Raw genomic sequence first — 19987 nt, 5'->3', positions numbered from 1 at the left:
GGAATTAAGATTGGCAAAATTTTAAAATACAGGGAACTGAAGCTATAATACCAAATCAGGAAACTTGGATTAATTATAAGAAAGCTATAGCGCAGGCCAAGTAAAGTTATATCAGTGCAAAAAGACAATCGTGGGCAAAGTATTGTGAAGACATAAATAACAAAGAGTGTATCAGTATCGTGTGGGCTAAATTTAAATCAATCCGCAAACCACATACCTCTCGATTAATACCACTAAAAGAAACCTGGAAAGATGAATTTATTATGAAGGTAACATGTAATAATAAGCACAAACCTGCAGAGGCCACTCATGAAATTTTCTCTTTTAATCCTAAAGATAGACATTCACAAGGATTATACACCAATATTATGATCGATGAAATGAGAGACATAATAACTAGAGCCAAGGACACAACTCCAGGTAAAGATGGAATATTATACTCGATGATTCAAAATTTTTCCGGAATGTGGTATAACATATCTTTGTAACATCTACAACTATATAATGAATTCAGGAAATGTACCGCAATCGTGGTACACTCAAATGATTTTACTAATATTGAAACCTGGAAAAAGCCCACATAAAGGAGAATCTTATAGACCGATAGCCTTGTCTTCACTACTGGGGAAAATCTTTGAAAAATTAATTCGAAAGAGAATTAGTTGGTTTATTTTCAAGGCTTTAAGTTGGATTTAGGAAGGGCATAGGGTGTACAGATGCGTTGGCAATGTTATCATCAAAAATTTATGATGGAATGAAAATTAAAAGTAGTCTTATTGCTGCTTTCCTAGATATTAAAGGGGCATATGATAAAGTAAATATAAACAAATTATTAAACATTCTACAAAATCTGAAAATATCTTACATGCATCTAAAAATAATTTGGAATCTATTAAAAAATCGTTGTTTATATTTTTACTTTCACAATAACGTTGAGGGTCCTAGATGGATAACAAGGGGACTCCCCTTCCACAGAGAAGCCCTTTAAGTCCTTTACTTTTTAATATATATTTAATAGATGTTCAAAGAATATGTCCTGAGCCATTTGGATTTATACAATATGCAGATGATTTATGTATATGTGAGAGTGTCAAGCAAGTTGATAAAGGAGTCACCAACATGAAAACGAAAATAATAGGGATAAAGAAATTTCTTGAGAATAGGTCTATGAATATATCGTCAGAAAAATCAAAACTGATTATATTTAGTAGAAAAGGAGCTCCAAAAAATGTGAATCAACACACAAAAAAGTTACACATTTCCATTGAAAATACAGTAAAATATTTAGACGTTATATTTGATCCTAAATTAACGTGGAAACCTCATGTAAAAATGTTAGTGAAAAAGGCAGAAGTAATTTACAATGTATTTCGTTTTATGGCTACAACAAAATGGGGAAGTCATCCTAGTACCATGATGAATTTTTACAAAAACTATAACAAACCAACAATAGAATAAGGGATTATAGTCTTTAATACAGTTTCGGAACGTGCATTTCGACCTTTGGAAGTAATGCAGAGGAAAGTTCTTGGAAAGTGTCTAGGACTGATGAAGAGTACTCCCAATGTTGCAGTATACATGGAAGCATGCGAATGGAACTTATGTTATAGGAAAAGAGAAATGTCCATAAAATATTTGTTAAAAACAATGTCAGAAGTTAATCATCAGTTTAATGACATCCTATTCGATTTGGTTGAATTATATGATACAGTCAAAATTAACAGCTGCGAAGATATAGGATGGGTGCAATTATACATAAATATACTTACATACTTTAAAGTTGTATTACGTCGCTTTGGATAATCGTATTTAAATGAAATTGGTGACATTTGAAAGAAAAACTCAAATATTTTATTTTACAACTCATAGACATTGAATGTGGCCCCCACGAGTGGCCCTGCAGACATCAAGGCGATATTATCATTCATGCCACACACGCTACAACATATCCACAGGGATGGACTGGATTGCTGAAGTGATGCGAATTTGCAGTTCTTGCAGGTTTTGAGGCAATCGGGGTACATAGACACAATCTTTTATGTAACCCCATAAAAAAAAGTCACAGACCGACAAGTCAGGTGACCTCGGCGGCCAATTGCAGAAGACATTATCATAATTTCCGGCTCGTCCAATCCATCTTCCTGGAAGCCGCTCATTCAGATGTTTCCGAACATGTAAATGCCAGTGAGGAGGTGCTTCATCTTGTTGAAAAATAAATTCATTGTCTTCATTTTCTTCCAATTGTGGAAATAACCATTCAGTGAACATGTCAAGATAAGCTGGACCTTTCACAGTGGCCTCTCGAAAGAAAAATGGCCATAGACTTGACGTTTCGATACGGCACAAAAGACATTCACTTTAGGGGAGTCTCTTTCAACTTCCAAAATTGCATGTCGATTCTCACTCCCCCAAATCCTTACATTAGGTCTGTTCACTTTTCCACCAACGTGGAATGTTGCCTCATCACTGGAAATTATTTTTCCTGGCAGATTTACGTTATCCTCCATTAGTAACATAAAATGTTCAGAGAAATCTAACCGTTTTACAGGGTCATCAGGTTTCAACTTGTGCACTAATTGCAGTTTGTAGGGGTGAAACTTCAGTCGCGTAATCAGGATCTTAGATACGGTGGATTTAGGGATGTTCAACTGCTGACTAGCTCTACGTACAGACTTCTTAGGACTACGAACAAATGCCTCCCGCACTAGTTCCACAATTCAACACTCATTGACAGATTGTCTCCGAGAATGGCCTTTCCTTTAATGACATATGCAGCCACGATCCACAAAATCCCTGTACCACTTCAAAATTGACGTGTGTGAATGAGCCTGATTTTGAAACCTTCGCCTATATGCACCCTGAACCTTCACCAAACTCCGCGTGGAATGATATTCTAAAACACACCAACTACGTTCTTGTGGGTTCGCCATAACCACTTCAATCCCCCCGCTGAACCTTCACCAAACTCTGCGTGGAATGATAAAACACGCAAACGCGTTCGCCAAACTCTGCGTGTAATGATATTCTAAAACACACCAACTACGTTCATAAATCTTCTGTAATAACAACACAATTTTAAAGGAAAACATTCACATGTAACCTGCCTGCCTGCTAAATATCCAACAATGAACCCGCATGGTCCATTGTTGTCAGGAGTAAATTTATTTCAGTTTTGTATGTTTGATATTGCTGATATTGGTGTCCATTGTTGACATGCACAAACATATTTGAGTTTTCTTTCAAATGTCACCAATTTCATTTAAATACGATTATCCAAAGCGACGTAATGCCAGTTTAAAGTATGACAGTATATTTATGGACACGGTGTATAATGAGTACTATGAGGATCATAGAAATTATTGAAAGTAAGGAGTAAGCCCATATATACTCCAGATTTTCCTGTTTGTGAATATAGAGATATTTATGTTCCTGAACACTATACAAAATATGATTACATGGAAAGATGGAAAGATTATTACTTTATAGCTATATACAGACGGTTCAAAAAGTAGTCAAAATGTAGGATGTGTTGTTTATGATGTACAGAAGAAGGAATCAATTATGATACATTTATCGGAAGATTTTTCCATTTTTACAGCTGAAGCTTATGCAATTTACCAAGCACTAATTTATACATATAAATTGCAAGAAATAATATATTAATATTAACGGATTGCAAAAGTGTATTATATTCAATTCAGTCCAATTACTATTTATTATTCTCATACATTATAAACTGTGTAAAAACTTTACAAAATTTAACGGGCAGGGGAAAGATAATTTATCCTTGGTTAAAGCACATTGTTAAAATTTAGGAAATGGTATGGCAGATTTGTATGCAAAACAAGCTAGGGTAATTCAACCTGTACTGGAGCTGAAAACCTGGTACACAGACCTTCTACCGAGGGTGAAGAAAAAGTTGAAGGAAAACTGGAAGGAATTGTGTAAAGGTGAATTTCATAATGCATGCAGCTTTTATCAGAGGATATCTAATTTCAATAGAATCAGGCCTTGGTTTACAAAAGTTCAAGGTTCACGGAATGTGATAGTATTACTAAATCGTATTAGGTCAGGACATACAACTACTGAAAGTCATTTACAAAAGATCAGGATTGTACAAAACCAAACTGTACATGTGACAACAAGGAAGGTATACACCATATCATATTTGAGTGTAATAGATACACACAAGAATGAGAGACATTCTATAAAACTATTATAAACTGTGAAATTCCTTTTCCTCAGTGTTTGAAATCTTTAATTTGTGAACATAACCTTACAGTTCGATATATATTGTTATCTTTCCTTAGAAAATGTAGGTTAACTATTTAGTAGAAAAGAAAAAATATTTAGAATGTCTTTTAAAAATAATGATTTAAAAATGTAAGTTTATGTACAGTACATAATATAGATATGGGAAAAACTGCTTAGCGGTAATCCCAAGTAAAATGTAAATAAAAAAATAAAACATTTCTTACTGAAGTCGGTAGTGTGTTGCACATGCAAAATAGAAATGTGTGGAATACGCGAAAGAAATGGGGAAAAGTATGCATGTGTAGGGTAAAGTTCTAACCAACATCAAAACTTTTTTTAATATATGTTTAATTCAAATTAAAAACATAAATTTTGTTCGAGGTGAGGAGGAAAAATTATATTAATGACAGGTATAAGTAGACGAAACCAATTTACTAATTTGTATATATGTATCGATTGAAGAAAGTTACCTCATAGTGAAAATTCCAATAGCTTCTATAGGAAGAATGATTGACTGCACACGGATAACGTATATAGTCCTATATAAACTCAAGTGGTGTACAACAAAAGACTTGTTGCAATATTGAACCTACGTACATGCAATTATAACAAAACCATTCAGAGTGACATTTGCAATACGTACAAACACACACACACATAGACACATACACACACCTCACAGGTACATCTCTACGAGCGCTTCTTACCTGTCAGCCGTAGTCAGGACTCTCCTATATGAACGTCATTTTCCTATCTTCGATATTCAGGATTCACCTACGCGACAATCACTTTCCTATCATGACATTTTCGATAAAGATAGAAGAACGAAGATTATATATATTTTACACGTAATTAATTTTTTTGAAATTAAGAAAGATACTAATCGCAGAAGATTTCTGAGAAATAGAAAAATAATTTGGATAATTACTTATACAATATGGAAGCTGGAAGAGCAAATATACCTTTTTACTACCTTAGCAACAATCAGACAGAAAAATGGTATAGCAACGAATCAAAAAAACTTTGGTTATAAAGGGTGATTTGTAATTCGACGTATTCATGGAAAGAGGTAATACTAAAGAACATTTGCAACAGATTTGACCTATGCACCGGTGATCGGAAATCAATGGGTTTCGAGTTATTGCACTTTGTAGATTTTCCTAACATATTCCGACTTGAGACAAGAATTACTAATGGTGAAAATCTACTCCACACTGTGTATTTAATTGACACGTTGCCAACAGCTGACAAATGAGTGACTACTGGGGAAAAAAATCTTGCCCAAATTTCCCTTACCCACAAAAAGAAGCAGTCATTAAACCACATGTCATGAAAAAATTTGGAAACTATCATTTAAATCGAAGAGGATGACTAAAAAAGTGGTAACACGAGTAGCTGGTCGGAATTTATTCGGCCTACGTATAGGGCCGGTGGCAACCCACCATCGTAAGGAAATTGGGGAGCTCCGAATGAGTGAGCGGTAACCCGGTCCAGAAGACCTACAACGGCTGGGGATACGTCGGGCTGACCCCCCGACTATTCCAATACTGGTTGAAGATCTCCACGCTACATTAGGTGACGGAGGAACAGTGTGGGGGGGAGACTAGCAGTCGGTAGGTAAGCCAAGGCCCTCACGGGCTGTAGCGCTGTGGGTTATTATTAACACGAGTAGCTTAAAAATTACAGAAAAACTTCCTCGTTTCATAAGCTCTCCAAAGAGAACAAATGTTGTCAACTGTCACACAGGTTGGGAAAAGAATTTGAATAATAAGCACAGAGCAAGTAGCAGATTTTCGTTTCTTTTCATTTATTTTAGTATTCGGGAATCAGCGAAATATTCGGGGACACAACCCAGGTTCACTCTCTCACTCAGTTCCGTAACCTTCAACCATTGGAAGTTTGGACGTCGCGTTATTAACTAAACGCTCACAACAGCTTCCGTGTCAAATGGCTGCTTTCGAAAATGCAGAATACGCGAATATAGTGTATTGTTACGGATTTTGTGATGGTGACGGCGCACGAAGAGACTACCACAGGCGTTTCCCAAACCGCCATTTGCCTGACGTGAGCGTGTTTGGTACGACATATCGGCGCATTCGAGAAACGGGATCGGTTCAACAACGCCAAGGCGATGCTGGCAGACCCCGAGTTTATGATCCTGTCGAAGAGGAGGAAATCGTGCAGTATTTTCGAGCAGATGCTTCAACATGAGCTGTGGCGGGGCGAATTGGCTTGACTCAGTGGAAAGTGTGGTTCACTGTACATACAACACGACTATATTCATACCATTACACGCCAGTGCATGCAATTAAGGAGGGAGATCATGTCAGAAGGAAGAATGTTTGTCAAATTTTACTAACTACGTACACTGAAGATTCACATGATCGGACGAGAATTCTGTGGACGGACGAATCCAAATTCGACCGCGATGGTATTTACGAATTTTCATAATGCGCATTTTTGGGCCCCTAAGGGTCATAACCCCAGAAAATCGAAAGAAACTGCTCACCAGAGAAAATTCTCACTAAATGTGTGGATGGCAATCATCCACCATCATGTGATCGGGGCATTCTTTCTGCCACAAAACCTAAGGGGCATTACCTACGAACACTTCCTAAGGGAAGAATGGACGACGCTGCTGGAGGATGTACAGCTCGCCACAAGAGGGGGTATGATTTACCAACATGATGGCTGCCCAGCCCACTATCTCCGGGTTGTGCGACAGTGGCTGGAAGACAATTATTGATTGATTTGCTATATTTTACTTCGCCTTTTGTGCCAATTTTGGCTAATTTGCGAATATGCGGATGAGTGATGATATGATGAAATTCATTAATGGACACTCACAAACATCTATGCCAAGGCCGAGATTCGAACCTGTGTCCCATGGCGCCGCAGTGCGATGTGCTAACCTCCAGGAGACCGGCTGGACGACAATTATCCAAAGCAATGGATTAGTCGAGACGGCCCGACCCATTGGCCGACGAGGAGTCCAGATTTGACTCCATACGACTTCTACATATTGGGGTCACATGAAAGAGTTAGTCTACAGTACACCAGTGGAGTCCCAAGAAAAGTCGAGAGAGAGAATTGTATCAGCCGCCGAATACATAAGAGATAAATTGTCTGTGTGAAGTACGCCGTATCCTGAACGCTTGCATACGTAACCGGGGGAGGGAATTTTAACAGGATTTGTAGTTTTTGTAACAGTTAATTATGACACCCTGGTATCATGAGAATGGTAAATAACATTATTACTTCACTCAAATTCGTTCATTTATTTCCCAAAACCGGCAATTTTTTTCCACTTTACAATGAGGTGTACAACGTGCCTTTTCCGCTTTTATTCAGATTTTCTCCCCCCAATCCGTGTGACAGTTCAAAACATTTATATCGTTTTGGAGAGTTTATGAAACGAGAATTTGTTTCCCGTAATTTTTAAGCTATGTGTGTTACCATTTTTTTTGAGTCCTCCTCTTCGATATAAACGATAGTTCGAAATTTGATCATGACGTGTTATCTAATGACTGTTTATTTTTGTGGGTATGCGAATTATGAACATGATTTTTTTTCCCAGTAGTCACGGATTCGTCAGCTGTTGGTATCGTGCCAATTAAGTAACCAGTGTGGAGTAGTTTTTTCACAATTACTAGTTTTTCGTCATAAGTCGGAATATGGCACGAAAATCTACAAAAAGCAATAACTCGAAACCTATTGATTTCCGATCCCTGGTGTATAGGGTCAAATTTGTTGCAAATGTACTACCCCATTCCAGGAATTGGTCGAATTACAAATCACTCTGTAAAAGAGACGGAAATCGAACAATAGACGAAACATGCAGGGTTTTTACTCTTGCGTTCTCCAGCCATTTGTCCCGCCGACAGGGTTTTTACCCGTTGGTTGAAGGCATCGCTACTTCAAGATTAAAAGTTGAAAGGTGGGGAGGTTTTTGCCGAAACCCAACCAAGACCTTTCGTTTGGTCATCAGCGGCGTGGTCAGTAATTTAGGCGAGCCAGGGTTTTCACCCGTGAACCTAATTGGCACCGTTAAAAAAAAGCTCTGATTTATTCACAAGTTTTGATTTTTTATTTATTTGCTTTATTTTACTTTATTTTACTTCGTTTTTTGTGCCACTTTTTGCTAAATTGCGAAGACGGGAAGGAGTTCTTACATGTTGAAATATACGAATGGACATTCACATGTCGTGATTCGAAACCGGGACCCCTGGCGTCATAGAGCGATTAGCTAACCACTCTGCCATGGGGGTCGGCGATTTATTCACAGGAAAATACCTACAGCTTCGATACTTTATTTAAGCTACAAGTTAAGGAAGTGCGTTCAAGAAGATACATTGATACTGAGCTGGTGACGGGAACAGACCAATATAAATTCCAGAGGCGGAGATATCAATGCAAAATTACAGTTAAATCAGATTGATAATAGATTGAATTTGTTCGAGGAGAGAACAGATAAAGTCCGACCTGTATAATTTTTGGCAACGTACAAGGTGTTACCATCAGCCTTTCAAAACCAGTCCGATAGGGAAACGTGAGGACTAAAAGAGCCAGACAAGGGTACGTGACACAAACACACATACACAAACACACATCAATACATATATATGTACTATACATGCATAAATATACATACATACATGCATACACACACACACACACACACACACACACACACACACACACACACACACACATATATATATATATATATATATATATATATATATACATACATACATACATACATACATACATACATACATACACATTTCATTATTCGTTACACGTTTCTGTTATCACAAGAATGTCAATCTGTTTCTCTGTAAATTCTATGCATATTTCCTGAAGTTTGGGGAATAATGACCTGACATTTACATTTGCTATTTCGAGACCCAGGGAGCAGCCGGTTCTTTTGTCATCGGCGAGAGGGTGACGGAGGACATGCACTAGAGCGGTAGAGTTCATTTCAAGGAGGGTGGTAGGTTCTGTTAGAGGCAAAACGGTAGAAGTAACTTCTGGAAGGTTGCAGAGCAGAGAGAGGTAGCAAACTCACTACATTTATCAGCAGGTGCATAAAGGTTACAAATATAAACAAAAAAAATCTGCTTTTTACGGTACTTTTGATCATTAGAAATTTATGTTAATTCAGGCTTAATTCAGGAAATGCATGTTACTTCTCTCTTCATAAACTTTTGTCTTCTCGTTTAATATCTAAGAAACTAAAAGTTAAAATAAACAAAACCGTAATTTTGCCTGTAGTATTATATGGATGTGAAACTTGGTCCCTTACATTGAAAGAGGAACATAAATTGAGACTATTTGAAAATAAGATTCTTAGGAAAATCTTTGGACCTAAAAGGGATGAGGAGACAGGTGAATGGAGAAGGTTACATAATTTAGAACTACATAATTTGTATTCATGTCCAGATATTATTAGAATAATTAAATCAAGAAGACTTAGGTGGGCAGGCCATATGGCACGAATGGGAGAGGAAAGAGGAGTTTATAGGATTCTTGTTGGGAAACCTGATGGCAAGAGACCTGTAGGAAGGCCAAGACGAATATGGAGGGACAACGTTGAGATGGACCTAAGGGAAATCGGTAGGGATTGAAAAGAGTATATAGATCTTGTTCAAGATAGGGACAGATGGAAGGCCTGTGTTGCTGCAGCCATGAACCTTCGGGTTTAAGAAGGCTAGAGAGTTAGTTAGTTAGTTTTTTTTTATTTACTAACAATTAAACTTTGCTTATGTACAAGAACGTATCTCACACTTACGAAACTAAACTGTAAAATTATACAGTTGAGATTAAAATATTGAAAGTAGTAAACAATATTAAAAGAAACAAAACACGTATATATCAAAGAAAAGAGGATCTTAAGCATTTAAAAGGTACAACTTAGACTAAATGTGTTCCCTATAAATGAAAATTATAAGAGTAATGTCAAGTTTAAATTTCATGTTTTGAAAGGTAAAAGAGATTTTAAAAAATTATAAAGTTTACAGATCACTCATACCTTCCCGGTAAGCGTTCAAAGTTCATCTAATTGCTTTCTGCAAGTGATGAAATGCTTCCCGTTCCCAATGTTTATCACGATATTCCCATCTTGGGTCCAAACAGTTCTTGTATTTGTATTTGATCGTCGCCAGTTTCAGAAGCTCGAGACGTGCGCGGCAGAGATCTTCTGTGATGGTGATATTAGAACCCTTCAGTTTCCGATTATTTCGAAACACACTTGCTCTCTCAGGGTAATTAGTAAATTTAACAAGAATGGCTCTTGGCTTACCACCGTTTTTCTGTCCTCCTACCCTGTGGCTTCTGCAAATATCACCAAGCTGGATTTTGATGCCCAGTTGCTTTTTAAAGAAGGTGGTTGCTTTGTTGTTGGTATTCTCGTTGGAGGTTTCGGGAATACCGAACATCCGGATGGAGTTACTCCTCTGGTACTGCTCTAAGTCGTCCAAATTGTCCCTGAGCTCTCGGAGTTCCTCATCCTTCTTCTTCAGTTCATCCCTCATGCTGTGCATTTCTCCAACGTTAAAGTCTAGTGTTTCCTCCAGACTTTGAAGCACTGATTTTGTCACTGCCTCGACTATCGAATCCACCATCATTTTCATCATTTCGGGTGTGTGCACAGCAATCTTCACTTCCTCACAAACACGTTTCACAAATTCTACTTTTTTTCCAGGTGGAAACACTGCTTACGCTATTCGATGATCTCTGGTTCTTTCCAGATTTTTTCGGTGCCATACTGAACGGTGAATTAGTAAATCGTACAATACAAGGCACAAAGTAATGAACCGAAGGCGTGTTATCTGCAAATGCACTTCTCAGATATTAATCTCACTTTACAATAATAGTTTGACCATTAGAATGTTAGTTTACTGTAGTTGTTTACGTTATTTCGGGAGCACAAACGTTAACACTAGCACCCATCCGCCATCTTACTTGGATAAGATGTGGTTTATGGCATGGTAGCATCATCGAACCTTTTCTTGTTTCCAAGACGAGAAAACGAGGTAGGAAATCCAGTTACAGTGACTGGTGAGCGGTATGGATTGATGTTAACAGATTTTGTGTGGCCACATTTAGATGAAATTGATTTGGAGGACATATCGTTCCAACAAGACGGTGCCACATGTCACATTGTTAATGCCATTATCGACGTATTGCAAAAACAGTTTGGTGAAAGGATAATTTCAAGAACTGCAACTGTTAGTTGGCCTCAAAGAAATTGTGATTTAACTCCTTTATATTGATTTTTGTGGGGTTCTTTGAAATCTATAGTCTATGCAAACGGACCACGAACCCTTGATGCATTAAGATTGAACATCGAACGCTGCATTCGTGACATTAGGCCCGAGGTATTGCACAAAGTCATTGAAAATTGGGTTCATTGAACTCACTCGTGTGCACGAAGTAGAGGTGGAACTTAAATGATGTGTTATTCAAAACATAATGTAATAAACTATGCTTCAATATAATATAAATAGTTTGGTTGTATCTGAAATAGTTTTTAATTTAATTCATTGTAAACTCATATCGTTCTTATTGGAAAACCGTACTTAATAGGAATGAAAATGGGCACATTCTTCTATATTCCTCAAGTATGTTCCTCAAATTATATACAAGCAATAAATAAACTTCCAGAGGCAGGCTGGTACCTAGGACTTCTTTAGAGATTTGAGGAGGCAGATGCGTAGACGGATCTAGAAATGTTCTCTGGAGTGTACAACCAGTGCTGTAATGTTGTAAATATATACATTATCGATTGAAATACACGACGTATGGCAGCCACTTAATTAATGCATCCTTTTCAAATGTTGAAAGCACTAATAATTTACTTTATAATAAGAATAATGAATAATCCTATTTCCAACCAATATGCTTAGGTTCCATATAGCATTAAGCAAGGGTTTGGAGAGGTATAGAGAAATTATTAGATAGATATTTTTGTAAGACTTATCGATGTTTCACAATATTTTTTTGAATTCTACATCTCTATAGATTGATTGATTGATTGAGTTTGAGTTGTAAGTCCACTTTATGCACAGTAAGGCTAATCTGGACTGGACCCACAGTTTAAAGTGGGATCCGAACCATGATTCCCTCCACCGTGTATGGAACCCGGAACCCCTTGATTACAAGAAGACGACGCTATCACTGCGCCATCGGGGAGGCCTACATCTCTATTGACAACATCAATGCACTCTATAATGATTTGCATCTTTAATGGTACGAATCCCTGAATAACGATATTATTTAACCTAGATCTATGCGTTCAAGTGACAAATATTCGCAGTGGGGTCCAGCATTTATTTCTGTGAGGACGAAACATTTGTAGCATAAAGCAGACAGACTACAGGAATTCTATGGATTGAATATACCCTCACAAAATTTACAACAATTTACAACAAATAAATCAAATAGCCTGAGATAAGCAACGTTATGTGTGCGCTGATAAATGCTATATTTTGCAAATCCAATATTGCTGACCTTTGCAAGTATTTTTTACTAACTTTACAGACAACTGTTTAATGATTAAACTTGCTAATAAATAAGTTACACTTGAACTTTTTAGGATAATGAAATTAATGAAGTGAATCAAGTTTATTCACCTTTTTAAAAACAAGATGGAAAATAAATTGAAATAACTTGTAAAGCAAGATGGTTCGGAAGAAACCAAAGAAATGTGTTTTCGGTTACCAATCATGGAATGCGAGAAAAGCATTAGATTCTACTCACATACAGGATTTTAACGGTTTAATTATACATTCCCAGTGTTTTTAATTACCTTCTCTCTCCTATCCTAATTTCCTTGACATTTCCAGGTACCCCAGGATTTTCAGGTCCTTGAGATCCCTGGTAATGAATTATCTTAAGGAAACGGTTACGATAAGTGACTTTACCCTCTCAGCGCCTCTCCTGGCAAAGTATTGTTTCAATGGCGTGTTTCTCTCATACTGGATTAAGTTCGTTCAAGGTAAATGCAAATCTACCTGCACAAATAGAGAATTGATAATTTCGAACATATGTAAATGTTTAAGTCGATTCATACTACCTTCCTCTTCCTTGTTACATGTGTGTGTTCTTTACACAATGCACACAGGATGTCAGCTGCATTTGTACTTCACACTGGTCATCTCCTTCTATCTCTTGTAAGAATTAGTGAAAGAATTGAAAGCTTTTAGGGTAGTGGTTACCGTTGAGGAAAGTCAACCTCATGTTGTTAGGTTCAAGGCAATGCTTTTAGTAATGCAATAGCAGGTACAATCTAAAAAATCTCAAACTGAAGATCATAACTTCATCTGAACTAAACCAAAATACTTTTCGCTCCACGAAAACATTTGATCACAATTAAATAATCATTTATTTTTTCATGTTAATTCGATCAATTTATCAGTTCCTGACATTCAGACTATATTTTCTGGAGCCACTTATCCTTTCTTTGTCTAGGTCTTCTCACATTTACTGTATCTCTTCTCGTATGTTCAACTCTCGCCTGAACTCGCTTCTTCTACTCAGCTTCTCTTTTCGACTGTTGTTATCTCAATTCGCCTCTTGTTCTCTCTAATCGTATCTTGGCCTCTTGTTTGAAACCTGATATTCCCCACCTTATTTTATCCACTATTCTGTCCACCCTCTTGTTCGACTCTCGACACCATTGCACTTTTCTCCTTTTCTATTTTCTCTTTTTGTTTCGTATCTTTCACTCAACTCTACACTTCTATCTTCTGGTCTCCTCATCTCATGTCCTATTTTCCCATCCCAACTCGTTTTACCTTGAAATTTAACACAACTAACTCTACAAGCAACCACAAACGTCTATTGGAAGGTTTGCCTAATATAAAATATTGTTTTCCAGAAACTTTTGGTAAATGCTAAACAGAACATTCGGTGTAAATTAGTATCTTGCCGAATTAGTTAGTTACCTAGTGTGCTAAGTTGTGAACTTATGATCTTACAATCGAATCTCCTTCGATCTTGTCTTACAATTGGGCATGGCTTGTTATTTTTGAGCGCCTGTCATAAATTTCATTAGATGATCACTCATCCGAATAGTTGCGATTGGCCAAAAGATGCAGAAAACAACGGTAAATAACACAAACTACATAACTTCATTCCCTGAAGATGAGAGTGACGTTAGCTCTCGAAAGCTCGGAAGCCTTTCCGGAAATCGCCTAGTTGATTACCTTAGAAAACCTCTTCAATATTTGCCGCCAGGAAAGCTTCAATAATTTTAACAAGAAACGGGTTGAATAAAGTTTTAAATTTCAAAATACTTTACTAACACTGTTCAGTGGTTAACAATCGACAGAATTCATCAGACGAGTGCTTGATATAACAATTAAATAAGAAATTGCTATTCCTTGATAATAAGAAATATCTGTGAACTACATAAAACTGTTCCTTAACCACTTCGCCCATTCCATTAATAGATATATATAAAATACTAGATTATCATGAATAATAGTTTTATTTATGTCAATGAACCACCAAGGAACAAGTTATTTCAAATTATACAAATTATGTTTCAGTAAGCTGCTTGTGATCTTATGCCAGACTGTGTTCTCCATTAGGCGAAAAAATGTAGAAATACAATGTGACGTCAATTCCAACATATATTTCAACAGATTTTGCATTTCAAATGTGACATATTTCTATTTTCAAGTATTATGTATTAAGGATGTAATTTGGTTATCAAGTTACAGTATAGCTGACAGTAGGTATCACGCAGCAATGTTGAAATTTCTTATTATTTGTGTCTTTGAATTTATGAATGGAAATTCAAATAAAATCATTTTTTTATTTTTTTAGTTATGGATCTCTCCCCGTGAAGCTGAAATTGTGTAATTTGGCCGCAATTGGAGTGCAAAGTAAGAACCATTGGTATGCTTATCTTCAATATAATAAGAATGACAAAGCTTATGTACAATTTTGGTATCATTATATACCTAAAGTATATATATTAGAATAACTGAGTTCAAAATGTTAAAAATAAACCCATAGTCGTGCGCACACTAATGTACGTTTAGGTGAATTAAGGGGCATTTCAATCAGGGAGTCGTAACGTACCCAATTTGCGTTACACGGTACGTTCCATTTTGTAGGAGGAAGAGTATGGTTCAGCTGCTGGTACCCATGTAACGTAACGAAATGCAATATGTTATAGATTGACGTTACAAGGAACGTAACAAAATGTATTATGGTAGATATTAACGTTATAAAGGAACGGAACGAAATGAGCACATTGGAACATAACGTAATATGCAATAAGGTATATACTACCATTACAAGGAACGTAGTAACGAAATGCAATATGGTATATACTAGCGTTACAAAAACGTAACGAAATGCAACATGGTAGTAAATAACGGTACATAGGAACGTAATGAATGCAATCCTCCGTAACGGAATGAAGTGAAAGGCAAAATGTTAATTAACGTTACATAGGAATGTAGCAACATGTAAACCACTGTAGCGGAACGGAACAAAATGCAGTTGGGTACATACCATCTGCATAAGGAACGTAAATAAATTCAGTATGGTAGATGTTAACGTTACAAGGAAAGAACAATTCACAAATGTTAGCTAGTAACGTTATAGGCGCGTGACGAATATGATCTACTTAACATCAAGGAAGAAAAAGGAATAGCCAAAATCTCTTAACTTTCATTGGAACATTGCGAAAAATAACTCAGTATATCGTATGGGATTAATGTGAAATAGCCGTTAAAAATATGGTTGTTTGTAAAAAAATGAATTTCAACCAGGGTTGTTAAAGGGTCAGGAATTTTAAATCAATTCAATTCCGGTTCAGCAGGGAATATTAGCAAGCATACATGGATCTGGACTGTAAAGAGCCTTCTTTCCGGATCAATTTAAAGACGGTCTAAGTTCCATATTGAAATGAAAGAATACGCAACTTGGACCGAATTTAAACTGTGCGATAAAAAATGTTCCGGTCTTGTTGCGAAACCCAATAGAAGAACCCTTTAGAATTTATGGGTTCGTGGACGTTTAACAACCCTGATTTGATATTAAATTACATTTTTGGCTCGAAATTGAATAAAGCTTCCAACTAGTGTAGAAATGAGTAGCAATAGCCGTGCGCAAGGGGGGGGGGGGCAAATGCCCCCCCTAATCATGGACATCTGTCAATATTTTAGACACAGGGAAATATGCCATATGCATATGCATATTAACCCGATAATAGTGTTGCCCCCTCAAGAAACACCACTTGAATTCGAAATTATCGCATTCCTGCATCCCCATTATAATAATTAATGTAAATTACTATGACAAATCAAATTATACGTGTGAAATATATACTTTTAGCTGACATTCTTTTTCTTAAGGGGAGAGGTGGCCATCCTCGCCCCCTTCCAGATTTCCATGTCCCTATATTATTATACTTTAATCCAGAAATTAAGGTAGAGGAAGCATTGAACGATATTATGCTCTTGAAGAAAATGAAGTATTTTGAAGCCGATGAAAGTTTACAAAGCAACAACGGCGGAAGAAGGTGCAGTGGCACAACCACAGGGGGCAGGGGAGATTAGCCCCCAAACTTGTACAGAAATCAATTCTAGGAGGTAAAGAAGGCAAACATTGGACTATAGAAATAAAGGTTGCAGAATCTATGCGTAGCAAGACAAAAGGATACTCAAGATGGATTTAGTTTTCACGTCTTTCGTGCACTATTTCTTCCAGACGGCCAAGAGCACCTGCAAGGGGGCACAGAGGGGCAATTGCCCCCTCTCGATTTCTATCTTTATACACATTTAAATAAAGTTACATCAACTTGGAAAGTTGCTGCTGCTTACGGTGTAAGTTTTGTCCGTGTAAGGTAATAAATAGATTTATTATTAAATCATTTATAAACACACTGTATATGAGTCATTGTGAATTCGAGTCAATTTAAACATTTTGCGTTGTTGCGTTGCGAGATTATCTATTAGGATAAAATTTCGACATAAGTAATGTAAGTAGAGAAAATGCAACTTGTATATCAAAATTGCCATGTCCATCTGATCTCCGAAAGTAGTGTTTAGCACGTTACATTTCAAGTACATGATTGATTTATTTGGTGTTTTGAGTCCACTTTATGCACAGTAAGGCTAATCGGGACTGGACCTACAGTTTGAAGTGGAATCCGAACCTCTTGTGCCTCCACCGGGTATCCAACCCGGGACACCTTGATTACTAGGCGGCTACGCAACCACTGCCCCATCGGGGAGCCCATTTCAAGTATAGTCCATGATTGTATATAGTATATGAACGAGATGTGTCCCTCCTCTCAAACAATAGGTGGCTTGTCCCCACCGAACGAAGTGTGTCACTTATAAATTAAGTTTCCGAAAGCAGGAATTATGCATGAACAGAACAAAAAATACTCCTGAGAAATTACAAAAATTATAAGCCAGTTCGTGGCCGGGAGTTATTGACGTTCTTTACACCCCCCCCCCAACCTATCCGCTTTAGGTTCCGGGTTCGAGTCCTGGTCTGTAAATATCTTTTTTAGGTGCCTCTTCATCAATTTAATCTATTTATCATCCATCTTCATAGTTTCGATTAATTATAAAAGTGACATAAAAGCAAAGCAAAATAAGAACAAATAAAAATAATTGCAAAATGACAACAATGTCAGAACTACATTTGAAAAGTAAAATGCGAGCAGAAGATTCATTTTCAAACAGGTATTTGGGTAGAATTGTGTAGACAGACAGCATGCTCCCGAAAGTTGCCAATCCACGTGTAGCATGACCTGCGATACTGGGGTTGCGCTTTTTCAGGAAAGTTTTCTCGACCCTCCTCAAGCGTCTTATCAAGAATGCCTCGGTGTTCGCAGCATTGCCAACTTATTTTCCGTCGGAAAAATCTTTTTCCTCCTATTTAATCTGAGGTTGGCTGAACAATACAGCATATGAAGAAAGATACAACAACTGAATTACGGCGAAGTAGGTTAGAAACCCTGCGTGCTCAGGAGCAGCTTCGATAAGGCATCTGAATTGTTTCGAGCTGAACCAGGAAATGGGCGATCTTTATTCCCCAAGGCCATTCCGTAAAACTAATGCCACAAGAAGTTTTCTGTGTGGATTTGAGAGCATGAAATTGTAGGTTGATGATAGTACTACAAGACGTCAAGTGGATTTATTTTTCTGTTTCGTTATTTTATATAGCTTTCCTACCTATAAAGTTTGTATAACTGATTAATCATTTGATGAGCAGATAAACACGAAGAATCCGATCCAGTGGCAAATCTGTTAGCGTGATACACTGCGAAGTCTAATGTCGGATTAGAAAATATGGATGGGTCATTTGTCTTTAAACCACTTCCATCACCTATCACATCCTTTATCATCGCGATTAACCGAAAGTGGTAGACGCGAAATACAAATAGAACCTTTGCATGAATGTCCGAAAGAGAGGCAAGGGCACGACCCACCTGGAAAATGAAAGTCAACCAAAAATTATATATATCGCGCAATTGCATTTTAGCTACAATAATATATGTTAATTATTGCATGAACATGATAACTTCAAATTAAAGCAATGGTTTTTGAGGAGACAACACTGTTCTGGGGGAACATGCACATTGTTTGCCCCCTCCCCCTGGAAAAAAACTACCTTGCTCGCCCCTCCCTGGAAAAAATCATGCAGACGTCCATGAACCTTTGGTATCGACTTCGGAGTATAAAGCGTTGTTTCTTCAATGTATAGCGCGGCAATAGACCGCGACAGCTTCTTATTTGCCAGGAAATATCAACACGAGAACAGGGATAGGAATTCCTCTTATTTTAGATTTTCTCAAACAAATTTCAAGTATGTGGTGAAAATGCCTTCTATTTAGTATGAAAATCGTGGTTTTTAGTTTGAATGATTTTTCCTAGAGACTATGTGAGGCATTGCGGATACGAAGGACGAACTCAACAAACGTACATTGTGAGGGAAATGCGTTTCACGTTGTCAGGCACAGTTCGAGCTCCACAAAAACTTGGTAACAGTAGATCGGAATGTTTCATGCGTGACTTTCAAAGTTTTTTTTATGGAGTTTGCACTGTGTCTGGCAACTTGAAACGCATTTCCCTCACAATGCACTTTGTTGAGTTCGCCCTTCGTATCGCAACGCCTCATATTTTAAATTACTTTGAAGCATTTTTTATTTTTATAAGCAACTGCATTAATTATACATATGATAAAATGATCTTAAACATGAAACTCATTGTTTCTTCTAGTGATGAACTGTTTTCTTTGCCTTTCATTACGCATGGTCACTCAGCCGCTATCTTTGTTGTGAGCCTAGATTAAGTGTGATTGGAGCTTATCCTCTATGCTTTCTTCATACTTTTTTACCGATAAAGATTATTGTCCGTGGCCTGCAAGCAAGGTTCTTGTATGTGTGACTTTTCTGTTTCTCAGACTACGTGTGACTACCTACAAATTATGTGAAACAATACCAAACAACTTCCCGACCGATTTCCACGGCTCGTTCCACCCTAGCTACAAACTACCACTTCGATCACTGCATGCACGAGTGAGTAGTGGTATTCGCGTGTCTTCCCTTCTATGCAAAACCACAATTTGCTCCACAGCATGCTAAGATATTCGAAAGCAATACTTGTGTGTTTACTTAAATTTTGCCCTGTTCATTCATCTATACAGTATTTGCTACTTCCAAATTTGTGTGCCTGTCTTGAGTTTGCATTCTCGT

At 37.3% G+C, this 19987-nt stretch overlaps 1 long non-coding RNA gene across 1 annotated transcript in view; it reads left to right on the top strand.

The window, feature by feature from the left end:
• Positions 1-19987, top strand: part of LOC145994350 (uncharacterized) — a 134849-nt gene that overhangs the window by 95712 nt on the left and 19150 nt on the right. The window contains exon 3 of the long non-coding RNA XR_014442338.1: positions 15091-15149. This is a non-coding gene — a long non-coding RNA (uncharacterized LOC145994350). The remainder of the gene's footprint in view (positions 1-15090; positions 15150-19987) is intronic.

The sequence above is a fragment of the Lepisma saccharinum genome, chromosome 10 (assembly GCF_977018435.1).
Source record: "Lepisma saccharinum chromosome 10, izLepSacc3.1, whole genome shotgun sequence".
Classification (NCBI taxonomy): Eukaryota; Metazoa; Arthropoda; class Insecta; order Zygentoma; family Lepismatidae; genus Lepisma; species Lepisma saccharinum.
This window is presented reverse-complemented; position numbering and strand designations above follow the sequence as displayed.